Here is a 22,257-nt window from a genome sequence, read left to right on the forward strand (position 1 = left end):
ATTTGTATGCTACAGGGAGGTTGGAGTCATTTCTTTGTTTGTTTTGAGGGAATTTCTTTAATGTGCAATCCAGATGCATGCGTAATCTGTCCAAGGATATGAACAATAAAAGGGTCATTGAGAACAAGATAATTAATATTGCATATATAAAGGAAGGAACTATGTTTTGCCTGCTGTGTTTGTAAAAAATCTCAATGATGAAAATTAAGCATACCAAATCCAACGACCAATTTTAGGTTGCATTCATTCTAAATTTTATGCATTTCAAGTGATTTTGGCATGATAACAATGATCTCTTTATCTTTTGAATGAGAGTCTGAAGTAGTCGTCATTTCTCAGCTAAGTGGTCCCTTTCTCATTATCGTTTCTCCAATCAAGTACTTGTGTATTGATATGTTAGATGCATACATGAGCATCTTATATAGATCCATAAATTTCATTATATTTTTATTTGCATTCATATTATTGCATGAAAAATAAACATTTGCATTACTAGTTACTCATTTTCATCATTTATTTGCATATGAAAAACAAACAAACAAACAAAAACATTCATATTCATCTCCATTACATGCATCCATACTGAAAAGATATGCATACATATAGAAAAGATATGCATACATATAGAATAAATCATATATAAAGACATCTCATAACCAATCAACACAAGTACGATGAAGTCAAATCAAGAGCTCATATATCTCGTCATAATCTCAGTGTCTAAGAGTACAAATGATATCAACTGTCAAATACAATATCTCATCAGAGCAAGAATCGTATCGGCTACAAAAATGGGATATATAACAAAATCTAAGAGATATAACAAATCTAGCTCTCTGCCTCTCCCTCATCGCCAGGTGGAGGAGGTGGTACCTATTGACCGACGTCTTTCCTGGGTGCCCTAGCTCCCTCAGATCGAGCCATATTTTGAGAATACGAAACAACCTACTGTGCTACTGGGACCGCTACACTATAAGCTGCAACGTAATAAGTTGCACGACTCATTTAATGCAAAACCTCTCGCTGAAGAGCATCACGCTCTGCTCTCACCTCTGCAAGTTGTCGATATCGCTCAGCTCTAATCTCAATGATTTGTCAGTCTTGCTCTACTAGTTGCATCTGTGCCACTTTCAACTGTGACTGCAAACCTATCAACCTTGCCCTAAAAGACTGTACTACGTCTGGTACTTCCTTCTCTCTCCCAACATCCCCCTCTCCGCCTCCCTGCTCATCTCTTCGCTGCCTAACTTGCCTAGGAGTTACTCTCTCCTCCTCGCCTCCAACCTCTACTACCATAGAACTGCCAGCCTCAACCCCAATAGCTCCTAAGGATCCACCCTCCCCTCTTTTTTGATGTTGACCTCCCATTGTTTCCCTGCTGCTACTAGCACCAGGATTGCCTCCGGTTCGTCTAGGTACATCCACTCTCTATCCCTGTACCTTCCCTCATCCCTGTACCTGACCTGGTACATGTGCCTGTGCTGGTGCATCCTCCTCAATCTCCTCTATAAGAGGTGCATGCTCTTCAGGATCTGTAAATCGAGGAAAATGATGTCTTTGAAACCAATCTCTATATTGGGGAAATACCCTCGTGTCTACCACATCCTCTAGGTAATCTCTGCAGTTGTAAACCCGCTAACTCTTGCATGCTCAGCACATATGACAATCTCGATGCCCATCCTCATCTCTCCTTCTCCCCATATCGAGAATAGGTTGTGAACTCCTGGGATATAGTATGTGGTCTCCCATATTGTCTCATCACCCTAGATACTACAAATCGCTCAATCATAGACACCAATCTACCAATGAGAGGTCAATTCATAAACATATCCTTTCTCTATGCTTTCCAATCATCCCATAGCTCTAGACCCCTATACGGTCTCCATACTACAACGATCAAATCATCCAACTGCCTCCTCCAATAGTCAGTCTTGCCTAGGTGGGACTATGTAACATAACCTAAGTAACAACATACAATAGGTTGGTGCACCTCTCTAGAATCATCTACAATAGGTTTGCATACCAGGATATGCTCCCATGCCCATAATATATAACACTAAGACAACTGATGCCATGCTCTTCCCCTCCCGATACACAATCTCATGCATCTCATGATACATATGAGTGAGTAAGCATGATCCCCAACCTAATCTCATAGGATGAGTCAACAACCTCTCAAGCATTCTACCCTAGCCACATAGAAATCCTTGTTGTCCTCTATCAGGCATCATAAAATAACCAATCATACTAACCAAAACACAAGCCAAAGGGTACTGTGCACCATACTTGCTCATCAAATCATCCCAAGTGATAACGTGATCAAGGATAGTCTCATCACGGAATATCCATCTCAGAGACAAAATACTCAGTCATGGAGTAGAATCATAATCCACCTTATCTCCAGCAAACGAAATCCTCAATATTTTGTATATATCCTCTAGCGTGATGATCATCTCTCCAACCAGTAAATGAAAGGTGTTATGCTCAGAATGAAAAAGCTCAACTAAAACAGGCAACATACCGTGATTCACATGGATATCAGGCATCTGTAACAGGTATCTGAATCCACACAAACCAATATGACCTCTCTTTGCATCTGATAAATCATGCATTAGCCTCGTCGTCAGTGGAAAGGTACATCGAAATTGAATATTCGACAACTAAATCTGCAAAATCGAACATACAAATCGTCAGTACGTGATCAAATTTGCGCTAAGAATGTGATAAACATGCCAAAGAATCCAAATATACAACATTCAAAATAAAAAAATTGCTATTTAAACCTTAAAAACTACTTGTTGTTTTTTTATACGAGTTTTCACAGACAAGCAGCAACTCGTACGAGCAAACATGACAAGCCGCATGAGTAAACAGACCCAAACGACAATTTACTACATGTCAAACAACCAAATGGTCTCATAAGAACATTCTCCTATGATACCAGGGTGACTACCAGATGACAAACCCTACAATCCCATACAACGAAACAAAAAATGACAAAAAATCGTACAAGAAATAGGTCTACACCGCATGATAAAATGACAAACATGACTTCAAAATGTAAAAATTCAACAAAAATTCAAAAAATGAGAAATGCAAAGGCTAAAGATCGATCACTTATTGCTGGGGCATAGTTTTGCGGTCGATTATGTCGTCTCTGACACTCAAATCGATGCTCTTGAATCAGAATTGCCATTTTTCTTCGCAGGAGGTTTTTCAAATTTTTCACTTTAAGAGGAAAAAATGAATTCACAATGACACATTGAACCCCTTATATAGCCCAAACCCTAATTTTTAAACTTGCTCTGATGGACATAAAAATTGTACCCTAAGCTAAGTCGCCTGTCCTGAGTCCATTTTCGGGACGAAATCAAAATCTGACATCAATTAACTAGTCAAAATTTCACAATGTTGACCACTTAGCCCTTTCATCCTCAAGTGAATTTTCGAATCATTTTGCGCTCAAATCATTTCTGATCTCAAATTAATTGTTACATCAATCTTCGTGCTCAAATAATCATCATCGCTACATCTATTTTATCTTCTCAAAATTGCCTACAATCGGTGTACCCTCGCTATCTTTCGATTTCGCTCCTGAGGGGGCATACTCATGACATATTTTCAACGATTATCGTCATCATCATCAAAAGTCGAGAAATTTTTCAAATCTTCATCTAAAGTCGAGCAAAAATCTTTTCAAACAAAGAAAATCAACTAAACCTTGTTACTAAAGGCATCTTAACTAAATCACGTCGTATCAAGTTGATATTCTTCGATGTCAAATAAAGCAATCTTTAGGGGCATATCAATATTTGTCCCTATCTGAACCAATCTTTGAATCAATGTTCAGTTTCATCACATCAAATCAAGCTAGACATTCTCTCTTGCTAATCGATTCTTGTTTAATCAAGTTCGAAATCGGTTTTATCGCTTCACTCAGTCGATTCTTGTTCCATCAAGTTCAGAATCGGTTTCATTTTGCTTCGCTCAATCTAGTTCAATCAAGTTCTATATCAATGCTCGTTTCTTGGTCAATCAAGTTCAAGAACGGTATCTTGCTCTGCATCAGTCCTAGTTCAATCAAGTTCAAGATCGGTATTGCTTTAATGAAATATGTTCAGTTTCATCGCTTCAAATCAAGTTGAACGTCTCGCTCTTCATTAGTTTTTGACCCATCAAGTTCAAAACTGATATCTATTTGACATCAACTATTCTTTGAACCAACGCGTTGCTCGCATATTAATTCAAAGAGGGGCAAATGTAATACCCTAAAAATGGTCCCTAAACCATGCACCCCTAATCTCGACAACATCACCAAGGTCCTAACCAAAGGCAATTAATCAACCTTGAGCACCTAATTAATTAATTCTTCAATCATTAATATTACATGGCAATAAATCACTCTATATTAATTAAATATTTATTTAATTAATTAATCATTCCAAGTAAATCATTTTGATCAATTATTTTAATTATTTAATTAAATATACTAGCATATTTTAATTAATAAATCAATTTGTCATTTAAATCACAAAAAAAGGAATTAATTTACAAAAAGAGATTAATCACAAAAAAATGAATTAATTTACAAAAAGAGATTAATCACAAAAAGAGGAATTAATCTGCAAAAGAAAGAGTTAAATTAAAAAAAAGAAGAAAAGAATTAAATTGAGAGAAGAAATCAAACTTAAGATATTTCTTTTTCTATAATTGAGATAACTTGAGAAATCAAAAAAACAATTAAATTGAATTAATCATTTTCTCTAAAATTAAAACTCAAAGCTTTTCTTGAGGAAAGAGGTTCAGTTGCATTGAAAAGGCTTTTTTCTAAATAAAAATCTTGAGCAAATTAAAGAAATGTGCATGGAATCATCTATTTTTATCTCAAGTGCATGGAATCAACTAAATTTATCTCCAATGCAAACTCAATAATCTGAATGCATTCAATCAAGCTATAATTGGAATCTATCTCAAGATTTAATTTAATCCGATCTCTCAATTATTTTAATTATCCTGAATTGTGCTTTTTCTTAAGGAATCTCAGCCGCTCATTGTTAATCGATCTTGACCGTTGGTCTCTTTTTTGAGTCTCTATAAATTCCGCCTTCATCTCTCATTCAAAACACCCCGGAGATTTATTATTATTGTGCAGTTTTCGCTCTAGAGTCATTGAAAATATTATGCTTTAAGATTATTGCATCTTAGTTTATATTTTTGTATATTTAGTTTAATCATGATTGCTTGAATCCATCTAGCTTAATATTCATTCATCTAGCTTATTGTTCATTCATTTAGCTTAATATTCATTCATATAGCTTACTATTCATTCATCTAGCTTAATCTTGCATACATTTAGCTTATTATTGTCCTCATATAGATTAAATCCTTCGTCTTGGTGTAGTATAGTCATTGGTATTGCTTAGACAAATCTGAGAGCAAGTCTATACTCACATCTTTTAGAAGGCAATAGGTCAATTTGTTATGGTTTTTATATTCATGATTATGTCTGTCTAACCATGCATGCAATCACTTAATTGAAGTGTTGTGTCTTACTGCTTATAGATACTTATTCCACTTTTCACACACACAAATATAGAACATAGGAAAGCATAAATGGTAATCATAGAACATAGGAACAAACAAGGTATACAAGAAGGCATGGAAAGAATCAACAAGATAAGCATGTAAGAATAATAATATAAGTATGTGTTGGCATTAGGAACATCACAATAACAATGTCATATAGAAATATATAAGAGATATGTTGAACACTATCGAATGTTGAGAGGGGGGGAGGGGAGTGAATCAACACACACTTAAAACTTAATCAAATTAAACCTTTAACTCTACATATATTCCATTCACCATATGAATGAAAGTAAATAGCAAAACGACAAAAAGCATCCACACAAGAACACCAAGATTTTTATGTGGAAAACCCAAACCGGGAAAAACCATGATGAGAATCAGACTCACAATATATGTATAATTGTTTACAAAGTTTAGTCTGGAGGCCAAGGAGCTCATTGCCTCTGAGAGGACTTGCAAACTAAGGCGCCCTACCTCAGGGAAAGATACAATGGTGACTTGCACAAACTAAAGATCAATTATTCAAGGGAAGATACAATGAATTCTAATATCAAAAGATTAAACTACAAGAATATTGCATCTACTAGAATGTTGATTACAATTCATAGTTTAATACAAATCTAAAATAGTCTTCATCTTTGCTCTGTTATACATACAAACCTCTATAATACTACACATTAGATTCACATAACACTTACAACTCATACACCCATCTACACAATGATTCTAACCTTTATATACTATCTACAACCTCAATAACATCAATTAGGTTGGCCTAATTAGATGTAATGTGTTCATTCATAATTGTTATCCCAAAAAAACTTCCAATGCAAATGCGGAAGGCAAATGAAATGTGTGAAGGGTCACACAATGTCAACATACCATCCAAGAACCGCATGGACCAAAAACACCAAGAGTCAACCCCAAATGATGACACAAATAATTTATACCACCACAATAAACTCAATATTTAATGTGAACCACCAAATATAATTATGGATGATCAAGGAAGCAACATAATAAATTAAAGGACCCAAAACAACCATCCACAACACTCTATCAACTAATAACCAATGAATGTGAATTCCTCCATACCACTACATTGTAACAACACCATCCAAAACACAGACTTAATTAGTTTCAACTGTAGATCACTTGAAAACTAATATACAAAGAAAATATTTATCCACAAACACTGCTCTAAAATTGCATAACCATCTAATACATATATGTCACAGACTAGACCAAAAAGCATGGTAGATTGTTCACTGAAACAATCAGACTAAACTAAAACATTATACTGGTTCACAAAGAATACCAATAGAGATATGGAAACACCATAACATATTAGAATCTATCATTACAAATATCTATAAGCATACTACATACAACCACGTGCATCTATTGCACAAACTTATACCAACTGCACATTATAGAACTACTTTCAGACCTAAAGTACATTTAAATACCTCATTTGAATAATCAAGTTTGAGATCAATGATAAACTATGTTAGACTTGTGTGAATATTGTTGATATTATTGTCATTGATGTCAAACCGGCTATCCAGTTTGGACCAAACTATATATAGAGCCCAGATTGGTCCGAATATCGATCTGAATGTTGTATGCAGTCAGTATGTGTAGTTCTTTTATTATGGATAGATGTTGTTGTTATGGACAGAGGTTATGATGCAGTATGATGGAGGTAATATAATGTGGTAATCTCTGGAAGATCCTTGTTTTAGAATTTTGAATTCTCATTGATCCCAGTATCAGTTATGTGTCCTTGTATTAGCTGTTTTGATCATATCAGTAGTATCTCTTCGATTTTCATGTTGTGGTATCCTTGGTATTCGTGGAGTCTATAGTTTTCAGATATTATGCTTAATTTTAAAAAAATGGGTCAATATTCTTGGGTTCAGATGACCCTACCCCACTCTGGTAATCTCGACATATGCATTGAAAAATGAGGTATGTAAAGGGAAGCATGTAGAGATCTTGTGGAGGCCGACATGAGTGTCTTGCTAACGTATTGGGCTTGGCCGACATACTATATTATATTTATATGCCCTCCGATATATATATTGTACATAGATCTCTAACCAGATCTACTGTAAGAGTTTGTAAATTGTAGTCTGAGCTTAATCTTAGTGTTAGCACATATTTTTGCAAAATATTTTGTGTTATTTCTTTGATGTTTTATTACGAGAGGATTTATTGTTGGATTGTATGTGCAGGAGGTTTGCTGCAATACTAGAAAAACTTATTGTAACCTATTTTTCAGAATTGGACAAGTATCGCTAGGGCATGCTAAGGGTTGACACTGAATAGGGACTACATGAGGAATTTGCATCACAACAGTATTGGGATCCTTATAGGGCATTCTCTGGGCCTATGTGATGGCCTTTGTCATTTATTAGCATGTATGAAGTTTCCTTGGAAGGTTGCAAGTGCAAATGATATAAGAAGAAGAGCTTGATTATTAAAATTGTCAAATTTAAGTTATCCGTGTAAGTTATCCCGACTAGACCGAATAGAATAGACCATGAAAGAACCTATCGGCATAACATTCACACATCAGGGGCATGCAAAAAATGTTATGCTCATAACCGATGAGATTTTCAACACATCTTACACCGATGAAGGAGAATGCAAAGTAGAGGTCAGCGATGACATTGGGTCATCGGAGAATGTCATCCCATGCTACTCTGATACCCAATGGGCTAAGTGGCAAAGGTGGTGTCATCAACATAACTTACTCTAATGAGTCAATACCAAAAGGCAGAAATACTAAGTCATCGGGATAATTCAAATCATTGGTGAGAGGAGTTTTGGGTTACGTCGATACCCGATGGAAAAGACAAAGTTGAGCACAGAAGAGGAGGTTATCGGTATAACCTATACCGAGGAAGGAAAATGCGGAGCGGATGTTTTGAAGTCATCGGGATGACATCGACTCTTCAGAGGAAGACATTTTCAGCTATGCCGATACCTGATGAGGAATCTAAAGTGGTTATCAGATTAAAAGACCTCATCGGGGAAGCATAAGCCGATGGACCTGAAAATAAGCAGGCTGGAGACCGATATCATCAGGTCATTGGAGAAGCGCAGGAAGGGTTGTCCCGACACCCGATAAGTTTTGCAACATGATAAACAAGAGGGAGATTTCATTGGGAAAACATATGCCGATAGACAAGAGAGGTAAAAAGAAGCGCAAGCATGAGGTAAATATCATCAGGTCATCGAAGAAACATAAAATGAGTTATTTCAGTACTCGATAAAGTGACCAGATGTAACAAATGAGATATAGACTACTAAGGAGGATTCATCGAAATAACTTTTCACTATCGGAGGAACATATTTGGAGCTATGCCAAAACCCGATGGGCAGAATGCCATGAAGGAATAAAAGGAGGGTGTATCAGAATGACATACGTAGATGTGATATAAAGATGAAAGTATAACATAACCAGGAGGCAAAGTGATCGCTAAGATTTATGCTGACCGAAAGGATAGGTGGCGTCAACTGGTTAAATTATTGAAAAAGTTATGTCGATTAGCCATTGTGAAATCTGATTGCAAACGGATCGACTCACCATTATTAAATGCAGAGAATGGGTAGATTGGTGTTCGCACGAGGCAAATCATACCAAGATTTCAATTGAGTAAATGCTTTTAATCCGTCAAATCCATATATTAAGAGTTGGTACAAGGATTTTGCATAACAGTTTGAAGCTAACAGAGATATTGAAGCAAAGTTAAACTACAGAGAATCGAACTGTAGAAAGCTTAAAGGATTTAAATATGGAGGGTTCTAGTTCCAAGGGTAAGAGGAAGGTCATAGAGGTCTCTGAAAGCACTTCAAAGAAGTCTAAAGGTGGAGAAGGTGCGTAGAAACGAAAGTTAAACCAGGATATGATTGATCAAATGAGCTCACCAGGAGCCAAACCTCGAAGATCAAAGGTCAACCTGTCCATTCCTGACCAGTTAGAGGATGATTTTTAAGGAAATTGGTGATGTCTGGACTAGGATTAGAGGTCACAAATTGTTCTTGTATCATTATTCAAGGAGAAATAAGTTGACCCCAATTTCAAACCCTTGGATGACTGGATTAGGTAAGCTTGTAGTCCCTAACATCTTTGTGAATGTCCAATTGATGAAAATGTTGGATAGGGCTTACAATGCTGAAAAAAGATGTATTCAGTTACCAAATGGCGACACATTCATCCATATCTTAGTAGCCATCATCCAAGAGGTTTTTGGTCTGGGTGGAATTTGGCCATTCATAAGGCTGAAAAGGGAAAATTGACAGAAGAGGATGGGCCCCCATTTGATATCAATATCTTTAGGTAGTATATGGAGTATACCTATATGGCAGGCGGTCAAGTGGGAGGAGTTGAAGTCCCGGATATAGCTCGGATAGGACCTCTGGTCCTTGCTGCCGACACATAGATGCATGAGCTGAGACAATTCGACTATGCTTCTTATATTATTGAGAAGATACATAAGGGTTTTTTAAGCCTTCATAATAACCTTGACAAATCTTTTAAGTTTTATTCTTTGTTAATGCATGTTGTCTTATTTTATGGACATTTCAGGGGAATGTGGCCTAAGGAGCTAAAGTTGAATATTCGTGGTAAAGATGGAGAGGAGCAGCCTGTACAATTATGGTGGTCATTGTGGGATTCACGTTTCATGAGATCCCACTATATCAATTTTGAAGAGTTTTTTGTGCAGCCTTTATTCAAAGCTTTTCGAGTCTCTTTTGATGGGTCATTTTCAGAGGAAATCAAAAGATTCGTTAGACCCCATGAACATGGGGATACTAGAGTAAACTACAATTGGAGTGATTGGTATGTGTGCCAGGACTTCACCTATGTTAGAGTTTTCGGATTTGAAGGAGCTCCTTATGTGCTGTCGAAGCCTACGCTTGACAGAATTGCCTATCTGGAGATTATAAGGCAGATGAGTGTCTCAAATGCACAACATTTTTTAGGTGCTCACAAGCAAGTTTTCTTGCCTGGGACCTTACATTTCAGTGATTTTACAATTGTTTCCACAAAGGCATATAAGATCATTGACAAGAGGTTGATAGAAGATTACAACCTCTATGAGCACACAGGTCAAAAGAACTATGACCCTGAGGGCTATATCCACCAGGGTAGGAAAAAGCAAAAATTGGGTGATTAGTTTCATGAGTGTGTTGAAGCCTAGTATATCTTTAGGAATAAGGAGTCCGAGGAGGCTATGCAGATAGTCTAAGATTTAGAACGAAAACTGGATGAGAAGAAACAACGACTGCAGGAGATAGGAGAGGAAGAAGAGGCAGAGAGCGAGTCAAGAGAAAATGAGGTTATTTCAAGATTTAGGAGGCCTGAAAGGGAAGAAGAGCCTAAAGCACAGGACATAACTATGTCGACTGGAATTTCATCATCATAATACTACCTGCAACATGTTAGTTTCACAAAATACAAAGGAAATGCTACAGGAAATCCAAACTCAACCAATGAAATTACATGAAATATATATAAAATAAAAATATTATTATTACCTTCATGATTTATGTCTCATTGTGTCCTAACTCCACTATTCCTGGTTGCAGATGGTGTGCTCTCAGACAAGCACCGATGGCTTCCAAGATGGCATATGAAGAATTGACTGATAACTGATAGTTAACTAACACTATGATATGCAATGCTAAATGATTATGCTATTTGCTTCAAGATTAAAAATCATAGATGCATAAGTTTTCACAAATTATTAGCTTTGAAAACTCACTTGAAGACTAACTCTCTCTCAACTCAAACTCTTGATCTTATAGAATTTGAGAGGCTAAGATGATGTGGCCCAGATCAACAGTCATGATTAGGTCTACAGATTTGGATGGTTGTGAGCAAAGGTGAAAGTTGAGAGAAAGGGGGAAGGAGAAGACAAGTGTCACTCATCTCACATTGACTGAGGGAATCTAAGGATGGTTGGAGAAGATTTAGGCATGAGAGGACAAGTGGAATCAAGTCCTTCCTAAGATGTAGGGATGTTGGAGGGAATATAGAGGAAGGTTATGGAATATGTGTACGTACACAATATTTCATTAAATTTGAAGGTTGAAGATAAGTGGCTAATAAATGATTTATTTATTTTGTTTTGTTGAATTAATTTAGCCACATGATGAATGAGCTGGCAAAGGAAAGATGAAGTGGAGATGGAAGGTGAGTTGGAAAAGGGATTTAAATAATTTTAGGAAATCATTTAATATTTGAGACTATAGGATAGAAGAATAATCATTATATATTAGATATTCGAATGATTGGAGGAGATAATTAAATATTAGATATTCAATTAACTGATTAGAAGAATAATTAAATATTGGATATTTAATTAATTATAGGAATAGGATAGATGAATTAATTAATAAAATATTTCAATTAAATTAATTAATAGAAAGACACGAAATTAATTAAATAAATTAATCTTTTCAAATCAACTATTTAATAGAAGAATAATTATTAAATAAATATAAAATATTTATTTAATCGCTCATAGCCATTTTTATGTGTATACATTTTGCCCCTCTTTGAAATGATGTCAAGACAACATTGTTTCAAAGATTAAATCAAGTCTCGATAATGTGCCTGATAGAGATAAAAATCCTGACTGTGTGCCCCCTCGGGAGATTGATCGTGAATTTGTTGAATAATTTTGATAAGCGATTGATCTCACGATAATTGAAAAGGTCCATCAATTAAATTTATTCATAAAAAAATAAAAATATAATTGCCCCATTGGAAAACATTAATTACCCTTCCAAATAGGAAATATAAAATTAACCAAATTTAATTTTATTTTCATTTGCATCCTTGTCAGCTTTGTGAAGATATTGTCTTGGTGAGGTGGCAAAATGGTGATCCCGTTGGAGAACTATCAATTTGAGCGCGTTCAACGATATCAGCGACCTCCTGAGTATGGGTATCTGGTATGTATCTTATCCCAAATTTCTCGCAACTTGTCGTTTGATTTTTCATATTTGTTTAGCGCGTTTTTGGCTATTTTTGAATTTTTCGATTTTTGGAATTATGTTTAGCATTTTTATTTTTTGTTTTAGCACTTTTGCATTTAAAGTTAGTGCAAATGATAAGTTTAGCACATATGCTCATTTTGGTAGCACATGTGTGATGTATGTTAGCGCTTTTGCTCTCAGTGTTTGCGTGTTTGATGCTTAAAACAACACTTTTTTTCATTTCATGCATATGCTCGAAGGTTTAGCGCTTTTGTTAAAAAGGTTCATGCATATGTATGATTTAGCACCTGCATTCAATAGAATAGTGCTTTTGTTAAAAGGATTAGCACTTTTGCTTCTAAAGAATGTGTTTGATGTATTTTATAGTAAAAATTCATTTTGATGATTAGATTGAGGCATTTTGATGCACAATTATGATGAATAGGTACTTGATTGTTTGATTTGATAATGTTGGTTGATAGGATAAACAATTGACCGATTTGATTTGATTGGATAGAGTAGCTCTAAGAAACTGATTTAGTTTCTGATGAAGAGCATAGAAGAGTTTGATTGAACTCAATCATTGATAGGTTTAAATTGATTTGATAGCCGTATTTGCTTCATGTGAAAAGATTTATCAGTTGTTGTTGTTAGAGATTAACGATCTCTTTGATTTGATAGATAGATGATTGATGATCAAATTCTCTTGGTAGATAGGGGAAACTTGATGTTCTCCAGTGTCGGGAGAAATTCTCGATGATGTGGCACTTAGTGCCAGAGCTTACACAGGCAGAGGTGAGACATATAGATGCCTGTGGATTACGTCACTTGTTATACATGCCTGATATTACCCATAATAGGGGATTGTTGACAACGTTAGCCGAGAGATGGCATAGCGAGCATAACACTTTCCACCTACCCATGGGTGAGATTAGTGTGACACTTGATGATGTCTACAGGATTCTCCACATCCCAGTGACCGGCGAGTTAGTTCAGTATGATTTTCAGGATCGTGGAGGGACAGAGGAGTGCAGAGCCATATTTGGTGATGAGAGCATTTCGAGAAGAGAGATCCGATGGGAGGATATGATTATGTATTACAAGACTCTCCCTGTGATTCTTGCAGGTTTAATTAGGGGATTCATCTGTCTAGATAGGAGATCTCAAGGTTTTGCTATTGGTTGGGGTGAGATTCTTCAGAGTATGATGCAACGTTGGACTCGATATGCGTGGGGTGTTTGTATGCTTGGTCATTTGTATCATGATCTTCATTAGGTTGTTTTCGATGATGGTGCTAGTCTGTCGATAGGATGCACACTTTTGCAGATCTGGTGCTGGGGGCACATTGCTATTGCTCGGCCTATTCATCATAAAGTTCATGGTGAGAGGCATCCATATGTTCATCTGTATGTAGGTATCCTTACTTAGCATAAGCTAGGTAAGATGGAGTATTGGTGTTGGGTTCTAGATTCATTGGACAGTGTTATTTGGAGACCTTATATCGATTGTGAGTCATAGATGGATGATGCACAGACATTACCATTTATTATGCAGAGTAGATATCTCATTGGTCGGACTCCATTCATTATTGAGAGATAGTTGATTAGTCGCATTTTGAGACAGTTTGGTATCATTCAGCCTATGCCTACTGGTGTCACGATATATGCATGATGGTACAGAGATAGGTAAGATTGGGGACCTTCTTTTTCGTTTGAGTTAGCACGTGCAGAGTTTCTAGCTACTCTTAGGGTAGCTTATGATATGAGATTGCACATTCTTGATCCTGGGGTTACTGCAGATTATGCTCAGTATATATTGGCACACCCGTTTCCTCGTATTACCGATCCAGCAGATCCTCCTCCTAGCTCAGGAGATGAGGATGACGATTCAGATGATCTAGTTATTAGGAGACAGAGACAGAGACGAGAGCTTAGAGCTGCTCAGGAGGCTGGAGGGGATGGAGATGAGGGAGGAGATGGAGGTAGTGGTGGTAGGAGACCCGGATGGAGAGGAGGTCGATTGAGAGTCCATGGAGGACCGTTTGAACTAGTTTGTAGGATTGGGAGACCACTTCCTATAGGTGGAGAGAGGTTGGACGGATTGGGAGGGATATTGGCAGGGCAGGGATGAGATCACTGAGAGGGTTGCCATTGATATGAGGAGTCAGGATGACTGGACTGGATGGGGGTTGTGGGAGAGGCATTGATTTTGGGCGGATTCAACCAGACCCTAGGGTTATTGCAGTGCATGGTGGAGAGGATGAGGATCCAGCGGATCATGTTCCACTCATTAGATGATGGGTTCTGAGAGCTACTCGGACTGAGATTCCAGTAGGTGGATAGGGAGGTGGAGATGAGGGTATTGGGGTTCATGTGCCACAACAGGATGTACTAGAGCAGGAGACCATTGATAGTCTCAGAGCACATATAGATCAACTTAGAGCATAGATACAGACACTCATGATAGAGAGAGACACAACTGTTAGGAGACAACAGGATACTCAGGGCCTTCTTGTTCATATTTAACAGGTTGGATCAAGCACTCTCTTAGTTGATACTGTTAGAGCACTAGTTCGGGCCGAGAAGGAGACTTCCCGTTGGCGATGAATATATGAGGATTTAGTCGCAAAGAGCCAGAGAGAAGGTAGTTATCATACCACTGTGAGGATGGATACTAGAAACAATGGAGTCATGGGTGTGTCGACTTGAATTTCATCCTCAGAATGCTACCTGCAATAAGTTAGTTTCACAAAATACCAATGGAAATGCTACAGGAAATCCAAACTCAACCAATGAAACTACATGAAATACATATGAAATAAAAATACTAATATTACCTTCATGGTTTATACCTCATTGTGTCCTAACTCCACTGTTCCTAGTTGCAGATGGTGTGCTCTCAGACAATGCACTGATAGCTTCCAAGATGACATATGAAGAATGAACTGATAACTGATAGTTAACAAATGCTATGATATGAAATAATACATGATTATGCTAAAATGATTATGCTATGTGATAATTGTTATTTGCTTCAAGATTAAAACTCATAGATGCCTAAGTTTCACAAATGATTTGTTTGAAAATGCACTTGAAGTCTAAATTTCTCTTAACTCAAGCTCTTGATTTTATAGAATTTGAGAGGATGAGATGATGTGGCTTAGATCAACGGTCATGATCAGATTTGCAGATTTGGATGGCTATGAACAAAGGTGAAGGTTGAGAGAGAGGGGGAAGGAGAAGACAAGTGTCACTCATCTCACCTTGACTGGGTTGTTGACTAAGAGAATCTAGGGATGGTTGGAGAAGATTTAGGCATGATAGGACAAGTGGACTCAAGTCCTTCCTAAGATGTAGGGGGTGTTGGAGAGAATATATGAGATGGTTATGAAATATGTGTACGTACACAATATTCATTAAGTTTGGAGGTTGGAGATAAATGATGAATTAATATTTAAGAAATATTAATTTCCTTAGCCACATGATGGATGAGTTGGCAAAGGGAAGATGAAGTGGAGATGGAAGGGTGAGTTGGATAAGAAAGATTAAATAATTTAGGAAATCATTTAATATTTGAGACTATAGGATAGGAGAATAACTATTAAATGTTGGATATTTAATTGATTGGAGGAGATAATTAAATATTTAGATATTCAATTAACTTGGTTAGAAGAAGAATTAAATATTAGATATTTAATTAATTAGAAGAATATGACAGATGAATTAATTAATAAAATATTAATTAATAGAAAGACACGAAATGAATTAAATAAATTAATATTTTCAAATTAACTATTTAATAGAAGAATAATTATTAAATAAATATAAAATATTTATTTAATTGCTCATAGCCATTTTTATGTGTATACATTTTGCCCCTCTTTGAAATGATGTTGAGACAACATTGTTTCAAAGATTAATTCAGGTCTTGATAATGCGCCTGATGAAGATGAAAATCCTGATTGTGTGCCCCCTCAGTAGATTGATCGTGAAATTGTTGAAAACTTTGGTTTGAATGATTGATCTCATGATAATTGATAAAAATTCTGTCAATTAAATTAATTTGTGAAAAACTAATTAAATTGCCCCATTGAGTAGCATTAATTACTCTTCAAATAGTAAATATAAAATTAACCAAGGCTAATTTTAACTTCATTGTTATCCTTGTCAGCTTTGTGAAGAAAATATTCTTGGTGAGGTGGCAAAATGGTGATTCTTGTGGAGAACCATCATTTTGAGCGTGTGAGACGATATCAGTGACCTCTCGAGTATGGGTATCCAGTATGTATCGTATCCCGAGCTTTGTTTTCAACTTGTCGTGCAACTTTTCATGTTTTAGGCGCGTTTTGTGAATTTTTGAATTTTTTTCGCGATTTTCGGTATTAGGTTAGCACATTTGCATTTTTATTTAGCGCATATGCAATTTGGGTTAGTGCATATGCATAGATTAGCGCTTATGATCATTTTGTTAGCGCATATGTTAAGTATGATAACGCATATGCTTAGGATAACGCTTTTGCTTTGTTTGTTTGCGCTTTTGCTTTGTTTTGCGCATATGTTCGTAGGGTTAGCGCATTTGATCAAAAAATCGCATATTCTTTTGTTTAGCGCTTTTGCTCAATAGGATAGCGCATATGTTGTAGTTTAGCGCTTTTGCTGAATAGGATAGCGCATATGCTGTAGTTTAGTGCTTTTGCTCAAAATTGATGTTTTTGATAAGTGCAAAAGCTAAAAATTACTTTGATGATTAGATTTAACGTGTTGGATGTGCATGTATGATGAATAGGGACTTGATTGATTTGATTGAGTTGTTTGATTTGTTTGATTTGATTGATTTGATTTGATTGAGTAACTCTAAGAAACCGATTTAGTTTCTGATGCAAGAGCTTAGCAGAGTTTTGATTGAACTCAGTGATTGATAGAAAATCATGATTGATAGGTTTTAAAATGATTTGATAGCTTAAGTTGTTTGAATTTGATTTGATAGATTGATAGCTTAAGTTGGCTTGAGTTTGATTTGATAGATTGATAGCGTAGGTTGCTTCAGTTTGATTTGATAGATTTATAGCATAAGTTGGCTTGAGTTTGATTTGATAGATTGATAGCTGATAATTGATTGAATTTTCTTGATAAATAGGAGAAACTTGATGTTCTCCAGTGTTAAGAGAAATTACCGGTAGTACGTCATTTAGTGCCAGAGCTGACACAGGCTGAAGTTAGACATATAGATGCATGTGGTTTACGCCATTTGTTGTATATACCTGAGATTACGCATAATAGAGGATTGTTGACGGTGTTAGTCGAGAGATGACATAGTGAGCATAACACTTTCCACTTGCCCACTGGTGAGATTAGTGTGATGCTCGAGGATGTGTATAGGATTCTGCACATCCCAGTGACTGGCGAGTTAGTGCAATATGATTTTCAGGATCGTGTTGGGACAGAGGCTTGTAGAGCCGTGTTTGCTGATGATAGCATCACTAGAGGAGAGATCCGATGGGAGGATATGGTGATGTATTATGAGACTCCCCTTGTGATTCTTGCTGGTTTGATTGGAGGATTTATTTGTCCTGATAGGCGATCATGAGGTTTTTCTATTAGATGGGGTGAGATTCTCCTAAGTATGATGCAGCATCGTACTCGATATGGTTGGGGTGTTTGTATGTTGGCACATTTATATCATGATCTTCATCAGGTGGTGTATGATGAGAGTGCTAGTTTGTCTACAGGATGCACTTTATTGCAGATCTAGTGTTGGGAGCACATTGCTATTACTCGGCCTATCCATCACAGAGTTCATGGAGAGAGGCAACCATATGTGTATTTTTATGCAGGTATCCTTACTCAGCATAAGGTGGGTGAGATGGAGTATTGGTGTTGGTTTCTTATTTCATTGGATAGCATTACTTGGAGACCATATGTTGATTGTGATTCATGGATGGATGATGCACGAACATTACCATTTATCATGCAGAGTAGATATCTCATTGATCAGACTCCTTACATTGTTGAGCAACAGTGATTAGTCGCATTCTTAGACAGTTTGGTATCATCCAGCCTATGCCTACTGGTGTGATGACATATGCTCGGCAGTACAGAGATAGACGAGATTGGGGACCTTCTTTGTCATTTGAGATTGCTCGCACAGAGATTCTTGATACTCCGAGAGTGGCTTATGATATGAGATTGCACATTCTTGATCCTGGGGTTACTATAGATTATGCTTAGTACATACTAGCTCATCCATTTCCTCGTATTACTGATCCAACAGATCCTCCTCCCATCTTAGGAGATGAGGGTGATGATTTAGATTATCCAGGTGTGAGGAGATGTAGACAGAGACGAGAGCTCAGAGTTGCTCAGGAGGCTGGGGGAGGTGGAGATGAGGGTGGGGATGGAGGTGGTGGTGGTAGGAGACCTGGACGGAGGGGAGGTTGATTGAGAGTCTGTGGAGGACCATTTGGACTGATTGGCAAGATTGGCAGACCACGTCTTATGGGTGGGAGGGATGTTGGATGGATTGGGAGAGAGCATGACAGGGCAGGTATGAGATCACCGAGAGGGTTGCCATTGACAAGAGGAGGCAAGGTGACTGGACTAGATGGAGGTTGCGGGAGAGGCATTGATTTTGGTCTGATTCAGCTAGACCTTAGGGTTATTGTAGCTCATGGTGGAGATGATGAGGATCCAGAGGATCATGTTCCCCTTATTAGATGACAGATTGCGAGAGCTACTCGGACGAAGATTCCAATAGTTAAACAGAGTGGTGGTGAGGAGGGGATTGGGGTTCATGCACCACAATAGGATTTGCCATTGCAGGATGCACCAGTGCATGATATGCCAGAGCAGGATGCACTAAAGAATGATATGCCAGAGCAGGAGACCATTGATAGTCTTAGAGCACAGATTGACCAGCTTCGAGCACAGGTGTAGACTCTTATGGCTGAGAGGGATAGAGCTGTTAGGAGACAATAGGATACTCAGGACCTTCTTGATCATATTCAGTAGGTTGGATCAGGTACTCTCTCGGTTGACAATGTTAGAACATTAGTTCGGGCCGGGAAGGAGACTTCCCACTGAAGACGATGATATGAGGAGGTAGTTGTAGAGAGCCAGAGAGCAGGTAGTTATCATACCATCGTGTTGATGGATACTAGCAGTGGTGGGGTCATGGGACCTCCTCAGAGGAGTGGTGATCATGGGAGACAGGCATTTGGAGGATCTTCTCACCCACAACCACAGAGATGGACAGAGTTAGGTGGTAGTGGTACAGGACAATCATAATTTGATTTGGAGGCACTTGTATTGTTTATTTGATATCATTGTATACTTGGACTTCTATTGTTTTTATGATGATATATATGCAGACATGGATTCTATATGATGACGATCTTTATTATGCATGTTACTCTATTTGATGATGATGCTTTATATGATGATTATATGGATGCATGATTAGATGGATGATGATATTTATGCATGTTACTCTTTTTGATGATGATGCTTTATATGATGATGCAATCATAAATGCTTTTGTTGATTTTTAATTTTGATGATCTTGGATGCAAATGAAAATGATTACTAACTTAAATGATATGTAAATGATGCAAATTCAATGATCTATATGGAGATGCAAATGTATGATTTCTTTAATGCTTATGATGATGCAAATGATCTATATGAAGTGTTTTTTATTTTATATGTAATGTTTATGAATCTAAGTGCAAAGATGCAACTAAATAATCGTTAATGGAATGATAATGAAAATAACAATGATGATACACTATATGATGAATGAAATGCCCTTAATTGAATGCAAACTAATGCAAGTGATGAAATGCAACTAAATGATTTGAAATGAATCTAAGGATGAATGCATCTAAAATGAACAAATATAAATTGTTTTTGTTTGTCCAAGTATACTCAATCTTTATTTATGACCATTGATTTGTTAATGAAATGAAATACTTATAATGTAACTGACAATGAATGCTTATAATGTAGATGAATAATGAGCTAATGAAATTATCTAACTAAAAATGATACTACCATTCTTCATATGCGATCTTTATAACAGTGCTTTGATTTCATCATTGAGATTTAAAATGTTGCAAGAAAATACAAGCAACTTGACACAATGATTCAAGATGACCTGAGTATTCCTTACATGGATTTTGATATATCAAGTTAATACAAGCAACTTGATATAATGGATCAAGTTGACCCGAGTATTGCTTGCAGAACAGACAAGGATTATCTCCTTTCATGCATGACTTGGAACGCCCTCCTTGATCTTTTTCCGATCATATCCTGAGACAAGTTCATACCGTAGTAAGAAATAAACCAAAGACAACAATAAAAGAAAAATAATCATGCCCCATCATAGTTTCTCTAGTCATGGACATCCTTGAGTCGCATAGAGTACATGATTGGCAATAAAATCAAGATATAAACAATGAATCTTGTATGTCATTCACATGTTCTTATGGTCATTAACTGATATAATCATCTTGATGAATGATCTTTGATAATCCTTTATTACTTGCTGATAGATTCTTCATTTTCCTGAGTTTCACGATTCAGTTATTGATTAAAACGCCTTGATTGATTTGTTGCTTTGTTACTCGTTATCTATTTCAAAATCCTAGGTGTTTTTGGTTTTTCTAAGTTTTTCGAATGTTTTGGATTTTTCAAAGATTTCAGAAGATCACCTTAGCAAAAGGAATTAGGATTTTGCCCCCAACGGAAACAAAATTATTATGGATGTATAAATTGATCAAGATCCAAACCATGGCGGTATACAAATGCAGATATGATTGATTTTGATAAAATCCAAGACAGTGACTACAACAAGTATGTCAAAGATTGATAACTGTTGGTAAGTTGCATATTTCTTGCTAAATGGTTCAGAGCAAATGGATGTGAAAGATGGAATGGATAAGCTAAGATATATGGAAGCGATAGATTGGATATGATGGAGTGGATAAGTGCGCAAAGTGATCTCATAGATGGAAGAACATTTTGATTTGTTTTTGTCTTTCCTGATTTTTGAGAGATGAAACATGTCCTGCCATCAATTGATAAAGATAAGGCTACCCAGAAAAAATAAAATCCAGCAGTCATACTGATCTATGTCATTGTTTTGATTTGTTCAATGATTGATAAGAATGTCTGGTTTCAAAGAGTGAGTACCTCATGTAAGACTGATCTCTCTGGTTTTGAGTGTACCTATCCCTGTATAAGACATGTTGACTTTGATAGATTTCGAGTGATGAATTGATTAACAAGATATGTGATCAGTTTGATTGTAGACTTTGAGAGTTTTCTTGTTTGTTGATCTGATTTGATGGATGGTCCATGTTGTCATGCTTTGATATGTGCTTTTGATGTTTTTTTTTATTTTTATTTTTTGAGATATTTTTTATTTTTTTGAGCTTTTTGGATTATAAGAAAGATGTATTTGGTTTCCCCAATGTATATCAATACAAGGAATGGGTGAATTATTGAGTTGAAGATGAATGGGTGAAAGATGGATGCATCTTATTATGGAACGTGAAGAGACATGTCAAGAGCTTCTTAAAATCATGTTTTTGTCCTTATTTTTGATCAAGATCAAGGATGGAAAAGGGGATATGGATGGAGATAGGATGTGGATAGGAGAAACAAGATCATA

Source organism: Cryptomeria japonica, chromosome 4 (genome assembly GCF_030272615.1).
Source record: "Cryptomeria japonica chromosome 4, Sugi_1.0, whole genome shotgun sequence".
Classification (NCBI taxonomy): domain Eukaryota; kingdom Viridiplantae; phylum Streptophyta; class Pinopsida; order Cupressales; family Cupressaceae; genus Cryptomeria; species Cryptomeria japonica.